Source organism: Schistocerca cancellata, chromosome 2, assembly GCF_023864275.1.
Source record: "Schistocerca cancellata isolate TAMUIC-IGC-003103 chromosome 2, iqSchCanc2.1, whole genome shotgun sequence".
In the NCBI taxonomy this organism is placed as follows: Eukaryota; Metazoa; Arthropoda; class Insecta; order Orthoptera; family Acrididae; genus Schistocerca; species Schistocerca cancellata.
In genome coordinates this window covers 64,851,696-64,866,648 of record NC_064627.1, presented here as the reverse complement: position 1 = coordinate 64,866,648, position 14,953 = coordinate 64,851,696, and positions in this window count along the sequence as shown.

The window sequence follows — 14,953 nt, the reverse complement described above, 5'->3', positions numbered from 1 at the left end:
TCAGGTAGCACAATGTCACAGACATCTGGAAAATCTACAACGTCTGCGGTCCACGCTGAGTAGCGAATATTACTGCCTCAGTTCGTTCATACATATTCCCCTTGCCCCCTTTCCCACCTTATGGACACATTTGACAACGCGCAAGTTTGTTGCACTGGTGTCTTCATGAGTCATGTTCACCAAGAAGTTTTTTTTTTTTAAAAAAATGGCTCTGAGCACTATGGGACTTAACTTCTAAGGTCATCAGTCCCCGAGAACTTGAACCTAACTAACCTATGGACATCACACACATCCATGCCCGAGGCAGGATTCGAACCTGCGACCGTAGCGGCCGCGCGGTTCCAGACTGTAGCGCCTTTAACCGCTTGGCCACCACTGCCGGCTCACCAAGAAGTTCATTTAAATTATTACTGTACCGAATTATTCGGTGAATGCGAATTTCGTGACATTCGCTGTAATAGAAGTTGATGTGTTACCCAACTTTGACATACGAAAATTAGTGCCGGAGCAGGACTCGAACCAATAAGTCACGCTTATCGCCAGCGGTCGCCTTAAGGGGCTCCGGAAAGGCTCAAAATCATGAAAAGTTCAATTTTTACTTTTTTGCGTTTTCTGAATCTGCAGACTATTACCTTTTAACAGATATATAATTTATTCAATTCCGAAGACTACAACTATTTTTAATTTTTTTTTTTTTGAAATGTGTTCTACATGGGCGTGACCCACTGTGGCGCTGTTAAACTGCTGTCAAATGGTGTTATTATTAACGTCCGTGTTCATCAGGTATAAGCATAGTCTGCCTCATGCAATAATGGAGGTGATAAAACCTATTTTCAGAGACTTAGCAGCACCTGAACTGTTGAAAAAGCGTATTCACGGAAAAACTCAAAACCCCAATGAAAGTGTAAATAGTGTTATATGGTCGAGAATCCCCAAGACTGTATTTGTTGGAATAGAAACACTTCACTTTGGTGTGTATGATGCTGTTGCGACTTTCAATGATGGCAACATTGTAAGGTGGAAGGTATTTAGAAATATGGGAATGAGGATAGGTTCTAACATGGTACGAGCGATGCTTGCTTTAGACAAGGAACGCCTTCGGGCTGCAGACAGGGCTGTAAAGAGACTAGAAATACAAGCAAGAGTAAACAGGAGGAGAAACAAGAGGAAGCTGGAGGAGGAGTTTGCAGAGGATGAAGATAATCCATTCTATGGACCTGGAATGCACTAAAATGTTAATCCAATCTTTGTCGCTCGATTGCCAAAACTTTTATTTTCTCATACTAATTACATGTTTTCTAAGGATCTTCCAAACATATTTGATACAAACTTTTAGTAAATGTTTCACAGTACCTTTTGCATAGTTTAACACAGCCTTTTTCCAAAAAACTGTATATTTTTGAATATATAAATAAAAAATGTTGTGAATTTTCATTACAATTGAAAAAAAAATCATCTTTAATAACTGAACTAAAATTTTGTAAAATCCCTGTGTTAAGTTGTAGCCCATATTCCAATAAATAATCTGTAAAAAGTTCAACTTCCTACCTCAAATACTTTGTGAGGAAAGATGTAATTTATAAGCGTTATTTTAACATTGCAAGTATAGGGCGTTCCGGACCCCCTTAAACATATCGGCTATCCATGCACGATTCGCGGCCCCATCCAAACTTCTATGTCACTGTCCAGCTCTCTGTATCGTGTCCACCCCTGGTAGCTGAGTACCGGTGCAGTAGCTCAGCGTGTTCGGTCAGAGGGTTTAGCTGCTCTCTGCAATAATATTAATAATAATAATAATAAAAAACTGAGTGAACGGTTCAATGCCCGCATCTCGTGGTCGTGCGGTAGCGTTCTCGCTTCCCACGCCCGGGTTCCCGGGTTCGATTCCCGGCGGGGTCAGGGATTTTCTCTGCCTCGTGATGGCTGGGTGTTGTGTGATGTCCTTAGGTTAGTTAGGTTTAAGTAGTTCTAAGTTCTAGGGGACTGATGACCTAAGATGTTAAGTCCCATAGTGTTCAGGGCCTGGGTGTCGTGTTGTCCTTATCATCATCATTTCATCCCCATCGACACGCAAGTCGCCGAAGTGGCGTCAAATCGAAAGACTTGCACCAGGCGAACGGTCTACCCGACGGGAGGTTCTAGTCACACGGCATTTTTTTCTCTGGTTCAAATGGTTCAAACGGCTCTGAGCATTATGGGTCTCAACAGCTGTGGTCATCAGTCCCCTAGAACTTAGAACTACTTAAACCTAACTAACCTAAGGACATCACATACATCCATGCCCGAGGCAGGATTCGAACCTGCGACCGTAGCAGTCGCACGGTTCCGGACTGCGCGACTAGAACCGCGAGACCACCGCGGCCGGCTTCTTTCTCTGTATCGTACTCTTATGCGCGTATCCCTATAAGCTCGCAACACTACTTGATTCCCGCTCAGGGATACATCGTCTCGGCTCATTACAAGTATGATTTGACGTTCAGCAGCTGATGTCACGAATTTCGCATTCAGTGAATAATTTGGTATAGTATTTCATACAGCTGCTGATAGTCAAATATGTAAGATTTGTTTAAATGACTAATTGACAATGCTGACAAGTGTCCTGTTTTTATTTTTATTTTATTTATTTATTTATTTTTTTTTTACCACCCTCGCAAGACGATATTTTGTCCACTGACGTCGCTATTACTACGTCACAGGGACTTCAGTATCGATACAGAAGGTCGAGTTTTAAACGTCCAACATCGATGATAATCGAACATCCCCCTTAATCGGAAGTCCGCCTTGGGAGGAGGCGTTCACCTGGAAGCCGATCGCCGAGCTCTGCGACCGGTCCTGCAGGCGGCAGCCAATGCACCCGCCGGGCGCTAAGCGATTCGCGACAGTTACCTGCCGGCGAGTCGTTCACTTGGGCTGACTGGAGGGGCGGCTGGCGGGATTTATATGCAATGATGTAACGTTATTTCCTGGCGACGCTCGTAAAGTGGGCCCGTCCCTGCATGTGAATGCGACTGCTCACTCGAGCAGGTCAGGGCAGGGTTGAAGGCCTTGTGGAAAACAGCCCGGGGACCACTGATCTGTCGGCGAGAGCAGGGGGGGGGGGGGGGGCTCGGGTAACCGCCCGATGCCTCGCAAGTCGCCAGTCGGGAATCTATCGTCTCGAGAAGTGCTCTGGCCAGAGCGACAACTTTTAAGAACGCCGAAAAAAAATGCATGATATGTATTCGCTGTTGCGACTATGGACTAGTATCAGGTATATAATGGAATGACGACAAAGAAAGTTTGTGCCGGGCCGGGAGGTCCTGCTTAGTGCGGCCGGTCGCATTGCTATTTGGCTATCCGAGCACGAATCCCAGGCAGACCCAAGCCTCCATATGTGGTCAACCATTGTCTAGGTCCTGTGCTCGTGCATCCGTTATGTATATTCCCGTACAGGGGAGACGTTATTCTCGAAAGTTGCTTGCCCTGTGTAGGCGCATAAATATGACATCGCAGTGCTCGCGTTGTTCCGAATTACGATGTAAAATTCCTTCGTACGTACATATACAGGGTGAGTCACCTAACGTTACCGCTGGATATACACTCCTGAAAATTGAAATAAGAACACCGTGAATTCATTGTCCCAGGAAGGGGAAACTTTATTGACACATTCCTGGGGTCAGATACATCACATGATCACACTGACAGAACCACAGGCACATAGACACAGGCAACAGAGCATGCACAATGTCGGCACTAGTACAGTGTATATCCACCTTTCGCAGCAATGCAGGCTGCTATTCTCCCATGGAGACGATCGTAGAGATGCTGGATGTAGTCCTGTGGAACGGCTTGCCATTCCATTTCCACCTGGCGCCTCAGTTGGACCAGCGTTCGTGCTGGACGTGCAGACCGCGTGAGACGACGCTTCATCCAGTCCCAAACATGCTCAATGGGGGACAGATCCGGAGATCTTGCTGGCCAGGGTAGTTGACTTACACCTTCTAGAGCACGTTGGGTGGCACGGGATACATGCGGACGTGCATTGTCCTGTTGGAACAGCAAATTCCCTTGCCGGTCTAGGAATGGTAGAACGATGGGTTCGATGACAGTTTGGATGTACCGTGCACTATTCAGTGTCCCCTCGACGATCACCAGTGGTGTACGGCCAGTGTAGGAGATCGCTCCCCACACCATGATGCCGGGTGTTGGCCCTGTGTGCCTCGGTCGTATGCAGTCCTGATTGTGGCGCTCACCTGCACGGCGCCAAACACGCATACGACCATCATTGGCACCAAGGCAGAAGCGACTCTCATCGCTGAAGACGACACGTCTCCATTCGTCCCTCCATTCACGCCTGTCGCGACACCACTGGAGGCGGGCTGCACGATGTTGGGGCGTGAGCGGAAGACGGCCTAACGGTGTGCGGGACCGTAGCCCAGCTTCATGGAGATGGTTGCGAATGGTCCTCGCCGATACCCCAGGAGCAACAGTGTCCCTAATTTGCTGGGAAGTGGCGGTGCGGTCCCCTACGGCACTGCGTAGGATCCTACGGTCTTGGCGTGCATCCGTGCGTCGCTGCGGTCCGGTCCCAGGTCGACGGGCACGTGCACCTTCCGCCGACCACTGGCGACAACATCGATGTACTGTGGAGACCTCACGCCCCACGTGTTGAGCAATTCGGCGGTACGTCCACCCGGCGTCCCGCATGCCCACTATACGCCCTCGCTCAAAGTCCGTCAACTGCACATACGGTTCACGTCCACGCTGTCGCGGCATGCTACCAGTGTTAAAGACTGCGATGGAGCTCCGTATGCCACGGCAAACTGGCTGACACTGACGGCGGCGGTGCACAAATGCTGCGCAGCTAGCGCCATTCGACGGCCAACACCGCGGTTCCTGGTGTGTCCGCTGTGCCGTGCGTGTGATCATTGCTTGTACAGCCCTCTCGCAGTGTCCGGAGCAAGTATGGTGGGTCTGACACACCGGTGTCAATGTGTTCTTTTTTCCATTTCCAGGAGTGTATATTCCCGTACAGGGGAGACGTTCATCTCGAAAGTTGCTTGCCCTGTGTAGGCGCATAAATAAGACATCGCAGTGCTCGCGTTGTTCCGAATTACGATGTAAAATTCCTTCGTACGTACATATACAGGGTGAGTCACCTAACGTTACCGCTGGATATATTTTGTAAACCACATCAAACACTGACGAACCGATTCCACAGACCGAACGTAAGGAGAGGGGCTAGTGTAATTGTTTAATACAAACCATACAAAAATGCACGGAAGTATTTTTTTAACACAAACCTACGTTTTTTTAAAATGGAACCACCTTAGTTTTGTTAGCACATCTGAACATATAAACAAATACGTAATCAGTGCCGTTTGTTGCGTTGTAAAATGTTAATTACATCCGGAGATATTGTAACCTAAAGTTGACGCTTGAAACCTCCGACGTTCAGTTGCGTGTTGTAACAAACACGGGTCACGGTCGGCGAGCAGTATCTGCAGGGACATGTTTACGATGACGACCGTGTTTACGAGTGTGGCTGTAGTGCACTGTTGTGGTTTGGTCTAGCTGTCGCAGTGTCCGCATGTAGTGCTTGCTGCTATTGTTATTCTGCATTCGTCTCCACACGCAGACCAACTGTAGTACACCGTGTTACCAGACGTCTGTGATAGTGTAGTGTTGTAGGAACTGTGACCATGGTATATTCGAACTCTGAAAAGGCGGAGATGATACTCATCTATGGTGAGTGTCGACGAAATGCAGCTGAAGCCTGCAGGGTGTATACAGAACGGTACCAGGACAGAGAGCATCCAACGTGCCGCACATTGCAAAACATCTACCGCCAACTGTATGCAACAGGTATGGTCGTAGCACGCAAACGGGTCCGTAACAGGCCCGTCACGGGAGAAGCGGGTGCAGTTGGTGTGTTAGCTGCTGTTGCCATGAACCCACACATGAGTACACGGGACATTGCGAGAGCCGGTGGACTGAGTCAAAGTAGTGTCATGCGCATACTGCATCGTCACCGCTCTCACCCGTTTCATGTGTCGGTACATCAGCAATTACATGGAGATGACTTTAATCATCGAGTGCAATTCTGTCAATGGGCATTAACAGAGAATGCGTTGCAGTTCTACCTGTTTACCGATGAAGCGGGTTTCACAAACCACGGGGCAGTGAATGTACGGAACATGCATTATTGGTCCGTGGACAATCCTCGCTGGCTCAGACAGGTAGAGCGACAGCGACCGTGGACTGTAAATGTATGGTGCGGAATCATTGGCGACCACCTCATTGGTCCTCACTTCATTGCAGGGACCCAAACAGCTGCAACATACATCGCGTTTCTACAGAATGATCTGCCAACGTTGCTCGAAAATGTCCCACTGGAAACGCGCCGACGAATGGGGTATCAGCATGATGGTGCACCTGCACATTCCGCAATTAACACTAGGCTGACCCTTGACAGGATGTTCGACGGGCGTTTCATAGGACGTGGAGGACGAATAAATTGGCCAGACCGTTCTCCTGATATTACACCTCTGGACATCTTTCTGTGGGGTACGTTAAAGGAGAATGTGTACCGTGATGTGCCTACAACCCCAGAGGATATGAAACAACGTATTGTGGCAGCCTGCGGCGACATTACACCAGATGTACTGCGGCGTGTACGACATTCATTACGCCAGAGATTGCAGTTGTGTGTAGAAAATGATGGCCACCACATTGAACATCTATTGGCCTGACATGTCGGGACACACTCTATTCCACTGCGTAATTGAAAACGGAAACCACATGTGTACGTGTGACTCACCCCTCATGGTAATGTACATGTGCGTCAGTGAAAAAGACCAATAAAAAGGTGTTAGCATGTGGACGTAATGTGCTGTTCCAGTCTCTTCTGTACCTAAGGTCCATCACCGTTCCCTTTGGATCCCTACGTAATTCGGTGCTCTCCGATACACACGATCGAACAGCGGAGGAGTGGTACTCAAGCGTCAACTTTAGGTTACAATACCTCCGGATGTAATTAACATTTTACAATGCAACAAACGGCACTGATTACGTATTTGTTTATATGTTCAGATGTTCTAACAAAACTAACGGGGTTCCATTTTAAAAAACGTAGGTTTGTGTTGCATTTTTTTATGGTTTGTATTAACCAATTACACTAGCCCCTCTCCTCACGTTCGGTCTGTGGAATCGATTCGTCAGTATTTGATGTGGTTTACGAAATATATCCAGCGGTAATGTTAGGTGAGTCACCCTGTATATAAAATGTCTTGCCTGTACGGAAATACACAGAACTGATGTACGAGTACAGGATGTAGACACATTTCTCGGAATATGGAAGCTTGGTCTGGCCATGAGTCGTGGACGGATAGCCAAGTGGTGTGCCGACCATTCGTGATAAGCGGGAAATCCCCGTTCGAGTCCCGGTCCGGCACAAGTTTATAGTGTCATCGCTCCATTGAACAGCTAATGATAGACCATACCAGGGTGTTGTTGTTGTTGTTGTCTTCAGTCCTGAGACTGGTTTGATGTAGTTCTCCATGCTACTCTGGCCTGTGCAAGCTTCTTCATCTCCCAGTACCTACTGCAGCCTACATCCTTCTGAATCTGCTTAGTGTATTCATCTCTCGGTCTCCCTCTACGATTTTTACCCTCTACGCTGCCCTGCAATACTAAATTGGTAATCCCTTGATGTCTCAGAATATGCCCTACCAACCGATCCCTTCTTCTTGTCAAGTTGTGCCACAAACTCCTCTTCTTCCCATTTCTATTCAATACCTCTTCATTAGTTATGTGATCTACCCATCTAATCTTCAGCATTCTTCTGTAGCACCACATTTCGAAAGCTTCTATTCTCTTCTTGTCTAGACTATTTATCGTCCGTGTTTCACTTCCATACATGGCTACACTCCATGCAAATACTTTCAGAAACGACTTCCTGACACTGAAATCAATACTCGATGTTAATAAATTTCTCTTCATCAGAAAGACTTTCCTTGCCATTGCCAGTCTACATTCTATATCCTCTCTACTTCGACCATCATCAGTTATTTTGCTCCCCAAATAGCAAAACTCCTTTACTTCTTTTAGTGTCTCATTTCCTAATCTAATTCCCTCAGCATCACCCGCCTTAATTCGACTACATTCCATTCTCCTCGTTTTGCTTTTGTTGATGTTCATCTTATACCCTCCTTTCAAGACACTGTCCATCCCGTTCAACTGCTCTTCCAAGTCCTTTGGTGTCTCTGACAGAATTACAATGTCATCGGCGAACCTCAAAGTTTTTATATCTGTCTGACAAAATTATACTGACTGTGAACTGACAAAGTTAATACTAGCTGCACTTGTATCAGTGCAACTTCAGCCACTAGTAGTGATGATAATAATAATAATAATACCTGTGATGTTAATGACGGTTATGATTGTGGCAGACATAACATGAATTTGTAGGTCTATAAAATGGATGTTCACTGATACAGGAAGTTCTGTGAAAAGGAAATTTAAGGAGAGCACATTGACTACGAATCCTGGGAAATGAGGAATATCAGATTGGAGAAAGGACTATAGAATGCTGAAGAGAGTGTACAGAAACAACGATAATCTTGTTGCTACTTTAGTAGATGCGTCATTACCTGTCTTTTGAAGTTGGAGATATTGTTTAGTACTTTAGTATAATGCGAAAGGTTGTTCCAGAGTCGAGTTCCTGCTACTGAGAAGGACTTCGAGATGGTGGCTGAACGCCGCAGTGGGACAGAAAGGATTTTGCTGTAATGGAAATTGGTGTTTCTGCCCTGTTGTTCAGACAAGATCGAGGAGTGATATGAGGGACAGTGTTCATTGATAAGCCAGTAGAGTAGACTTATCTGCAGGCAGGCTGGATGGCTGCGGGTATGATGGTGAAATGTGATCAAAGAGCAGAACGTCACACATGTAACGAACACAAACATTCATAACCTGTTGCAGGTGCGGTCAGCTTTCCCGAGGAAGGCCTTGCAGGATAACATAATTGTAAGCAATAATTGGAAGTGTTAGTGCTTGTACAAGTTCCGTTTTCAGGTCATGAGGGAAGAGCTTTTTATATTTTTGTAGGGCATGGAGCAATATTGATGCCGTCTTGCACATCATAGTTACGTGATCACTCCAGTTTAGATTTTCATCTCTTATTACTCTAAACTCTATGCTGAATGAGGAAAGTTTGACCGTTTTGGGGTTTAAGATGGTAGGGATTCCCGATACTTTGGGCTAATGAGCCAAGAATGGCCAACCAGTACCGCTAGTTTTTGGATGGGTTGAGCTTTAACCCTGTCCTGCGCCAATTTTGACAGTGTACACAGGTCGGTATTGAGATTCTCGATAGCTGTACTTAGGTTAATAGATTTTACACGTTGATACAGCTGGAGGCCATCAACGTACTCGTGGTATTTTCAGTAGGACAAGCCTGATGACACATCATTTACTTAAAATGAAAAGAGTGTACAACCTAGTACCGAACCCTGGGGAAGGTGTGATACTGCCTGCCTCCGTTGCGACTATATGGTGCCTTACATGACGCATTGCTGGCGAGAGGTCGTGTATGAACGAAACCGTTGCACTGCACTTGGCGAGAAATTTAGCGTGCTAAGTTTGTCAAGTAAAATGTAGTCGACAACGTCAAAGGCTTTTTTGAAGTCTAAGATGCACATGATAGTTGCCTCTCCAACGCAGGCTTCAAGTCATCTGTTATCTTCATTAAGGCAGATGTTGTGCTGCGGTGTTTACGGAAGTCTTATTGGCATTCGTCTGGTAGATTTTTTTCTAGTTAGGTAGTTCGTTAGCTAGTCGTAGACTATTTATTGTAAGGCCTTGGATAGTCCAGAAGGAATTAAAATAGGACGGTGATCAGAGGGTGTTGCAGCAGCGCCCGTTTCTTGGTAAAGGCCTAAGTAGTCCCTGTTCTGAGGCCTCAGGGAAAACACTTGTGGTTAAGGACCGGTTGAATATATCTGTTATAGTGGGCAATAGTGGGTCAATAATAAGATTCATCATTTGGAGTGTGATGCCATCGTGTCCATAGATGCTGATCTGATACGCATGATGCCTCTTTTAACGGTGTGGCTAGTAACATGTTTTAGATAGAATTTTTCGTGGCTACATTAGTTTAATTTCGAGGTGCACTCAGCCTCGTGATGCCAATTGAGGAGCTACTCGACCGAATAGTAGCGGCTCCGGTCAAAGAAACCCATCATAACGACCGGGAGAGCGGTGTGTTGACCACACGCCCCTCCTATCCGCATCCTCAACTGAGGATGACACGGCGGTCGGATGGTCTCGATGTGCCACTTGTGGCCTGAAGACGGAGTGCTGCCTTACATTAGTTTAACCCCACGAAGTAATCAATGAGTCTCTGTTTCGTCTGTGGTTCAATTGTCGTTGTAGGTAATGCGAAGTACCGGTTCACTTCATCGGATAGGACAACGTGATCAGCTGCAGTTTGTATTTTGCCTAGGCCACGCAGGTTTTTGCATAGGATAACTGATCTACTTCTGTTGTCGGTTAATGTATGAACATGCCAGAGTTTTGCATTTCTCGTAGTTCGACTGACTCTATTCCGCCTCTGCTTGTTAAGTAATACGATTTTCAGGTTTGGGGAGCTGTTTGTATGCCCGGCGTGCAGCGTCTCTGAGACTTATGAGTGGTTTTAGTTCTTCAGTTAGCCAAGGTGCAGGTTTCGTTTGTACTTTTATGATCTTTAAGGCGGCATATTTGTCATATAATTGAGTAAGTTTGTTAGTGAATCCGTTTAGTAAGACACGCACGATTATCGTGACACAGCTACTACTACATGAAATAAATTTAGTGGTGACTAACAGTACCTGATAACCTTGTATGTGAGCCAATGCACAGTCAAATGTAGATCTGTATATCTGAGTGTTCCTGAGTGCTGGGATCGAGAGGGAACTGATGTATTTGTAAATACGCGGCAACACTCACTCATAAAATGACAATCAGCTGTCACTTTTTGTTTCACGTCATTTAGTTACATTAACAACGTTACTGGAACGACCCACCCGAGTTTTCACTTTTATATGCGCATCCATTTGCATTATTTAACGGGAAATCACAGCAAATCAGTTTACATATTCATGACGTGTCCAATGCGATTAACAAAACTCCACAGACGCAGTGGGATGCGAACTGGAGTGATTTATTAGTCTGTTTATATGAAAATTCAAATGCGTTATGACACCCGAATCACTTGATGACCAGAGTGCTAATGTCAGAATATGTGGGGGAATTCGCGTCATTATCGTTAAAAGGCGTGGGGGTACAGGAGGAGGATTGTGTTGCTCAGATTACGACGGAAGACAGAGGAGCGGATAGCTATTCGTTACATTCTTTAATAAGAAGTGTTCTACAATTGCTATACGGCTGGATCATCAAATTCCTTAGCTAAAGGTAACCTCTCTGATAACACACCATTGCGAGCTTAAACCTTAAATAAATGGGAAGCGTTTTCGTTGTTATGAGCATTACTGGCATTCAGATCTCACAATCATGTTATGGCAATTTAGAAATAAACGTATTTAGTTATGAGCATTTGTCCCATAATATGTTGATGCTTGTCAACCAAGCTGAAATATGATACGTAGATAGAGAACTGCTAAAAACTTGATGATACCCCGTACCTAGTATAAACTGTTTGACTCGCAGGGAATCGGTAGTAGTTCAGTCAGAAATAAGCATCAAATCACGGGTGAGGGCAATGAAAGTGCTAGGCATACTAGTGTTACATGGTGTTATAGGAGTAATTTTCGGAAACAGTAGCAGAAAATGTGAAAAGTCGACAAGTCAAAAGTTGAACTGAAAAGCACAACACTTCACCAGGCAAGTTTATATGGGAGGTAGTATGCCCTTATCTTCCTCTGAATTCTCAACCAGTGCTGCTAACCATTTATTTGGGGATCTTTAATGTAACGAGGCATCGAAATTTTGGGGCAACTTCTCATTTTTCACATGCGCGTAACTTTTGCCGCAAGTGCAGGTACATCCCTAATCGTTTGCGTCCATAGTCTGACGCTTATATAGTGGATTTGTAATTAGTTATGTCATTATTTGCAAAAGAAAAGGTAATTTTGAAAATTCTTACAGCAGTTGGAAGAACGATCATGTGCATTAGTAATCTCCAGAAAAAATAGTCCATCTTTAACACAGATTAATCTGGAAATGAGAAAGGGTGCAACCTGTAAGTGACACATAACTTGAAACAGTTGTACTAATTCCTTGTAGAAAAATATGTCTTGAAAAGGCCTGGCTATTGATGGAATAGTGAAACGAACCATCGATTTGTGACACACAGGCTTATGCACAACATTAAGGGTAGCGGTGATGGTTAAGTAGGTGACCTGACACTAATGGCGTGAAAAGCAGTGCTCACAGCTCGTACTTGAGTCAGAAAAGATGTCTTATAACCACCAAATACTGTTATCTTAGTAACACCGTTGTAATTTAATAATGTAAGAGAATAATTCAACTCAGCCACATTAATAATGTGAATCAAATCCAAACCCGATTACATTAAAACTGACTTCAGAAACACTGTATCACAGCAAGTAGAAATTCTCAACGAATGAAAGCACAAATCAATTACTAAAAGTTAGTATATCTTTATAATTACATTGTCTTCGCTTACTTTCTTGGAGAATCCTCTTGGCTGCCACCACCTCCTTTGTGACCCTACAGTATGCTGAACTACTACTACTACTACTACATCTACTACATTTGTACTCCGCAAGCCACCCAACGGTGTGTGGCGGAGGGCACTTTACGTGTCACTGTCATTACCTCCCTTTCCTGTTCCAGTCGCGTATGGTTCGCGGGAAGAACGACTGTCTGAAAGCCTCCGTGCGCGCTCTAATCTCTCTAATTTTACATTCGTGATCTCCTCGGGAGGTGTAAGCAGGGGGAAGCAATATTTTCGATACCTCATGCAGAAACGCACCCTCTCGAAACCTGGCGAGCAAGCTACACCGCGATGAAGAGCGCCTCTCTTGCAGAGTCTGCCACTTGAGTTTGTTAAACATCTCCGTAACGTTATCACGGTTACCAAATAACCCTGTGACCAAACGTGCCGCTCTTCTTTGGATCTTCTCTATCTCCTCCGTCAACCCGATCTGGTACGGATCCCACACTGATGAACAATACTCAAGTATAGGTCGAACGAGTGTTTTGTAAGCCACCTCCTTTGTTGATGGACTACATTTTCTAAGGACTCTCCCAATGAATCTCAACCTGGTACCCGCCTTACCTTGTATGTGAGCCAATGCACAGTCAAATGCAGATCTGCATATCTGAGTGTTCCTGAGTGCTGGGATCGAGAGGGAACTGATGTATTTGTAAATACGCGGCAACACTCACTCATAAAATGACAAACTGTGCAGGTTCCTAGATCAAGTGTACTCTGTAGTCTCGGTACATCATACGCGCTCATCGCACGGCTGCGAAACACTCAACTGGAAGCCGTGTCAATTGCTACTGACGTATACTGCTGTGCATTTTTTGTTGGTTTCATTCGAAGACCATTTCACCGCATACTACTATGTCACATAACTAAATAAAATAAAAAAGAACAGTACATTTGTCTGACTCCATGACAAAATGTGAAACACAATGTATTCATAATCAAATTCTATAAAGACATTTGTGCGAGTCGACATTACTCCGACAGCCCAATATCATAAAAGACCCAAAAATTTAACAAAATCTCCTCAAGTTGTAAGACTGTTCTACAGAGATGGATGAAATCGCAGGCACATTTGACAACGGACTGACTTATGGAACAAAGACCTGTAATCCTTAATTTCTAAAATGCAGTACAATCTAACTGTTCTTGGTTGACTGTATGTATCACTGTCTATTGGTATATGTACAATATCCGCTTCAATGAGGTAGTAATTGCAGCATGGGTAGGACATTAATTTTAACATCAAATACCTCGTTTTATTAGCATTCATGTGACCTGCTCTTGGTCTGTTAATAGTAACAACTCCTTTCTTAGTTATTACCGAAATGAGCAACCAAGGGTGATGTGCAATCTATTACTGAATCAACCAATGTCATCTGCCTTAGCTGTTACGGTCCAAGTCCATTAACACTACCCACTCTGTTTTCGTTTGGTTGGGAAGTATGGCAGGGGTGCGTCGGTGCGAAGTAGATGCGGCACCTTTTCCGCCAAAGGGTCTGCACATTTGCTGTCCCTAGTAGTAACATACTCTTGTACCCATTGTAGATGAGTCAGTGGAGGCAACTCCTTTGCTCTATTTACACTTCACTGGTGTATCGCGTGCCAAGGGATTCACAATTTCTGGCTGCCCAGTTCAACATACTGAAGGATCACAACTGAGAGAACTGCCGAGGAAATTAGTCGAAGACAATTTAGTCTATAATTTTTTCTAATTTTCACTAAGTAATTTGTGCCTGAGATATTGTGTTCATTATAATGGTATCTCTACGAAGATGGAAGCCTGTTTCTTCGAAACGTGTCAGTTCTTACACGGCCATCTTTTAATGTGATTAATATTACTGACATTAATTCCTTAAACAATAGACTCTTGTGGTCTACCTGTACTTTTGATGCCAAACAAACGTGCTCCCATTTTGTGTTAATGATGCTTGTCGACCTGATGATGACGTAAGATCAACACTATTGTAAAATAATCGAAATAATCATTATAGCAGCTTTCTGCGGGTTGACAACGTCTTTTCTGGTTAATTTTATTAGTAGCTTGATGTTTTGCCTTTCCATTCATTTTAACTAATACAGTGTACCTCAAATTTGTGTATCCTCTTGTGAACAGTCAGGCTACTATTAATCGAAGCTGATGTAACTCACCTATTTTTGGAATGTTGGTAATGCGTTTTGAAAGATTATCCGACTGTGCTACATATCGTGAGCTGTGTCTCTGCGCGCCTTACGAGG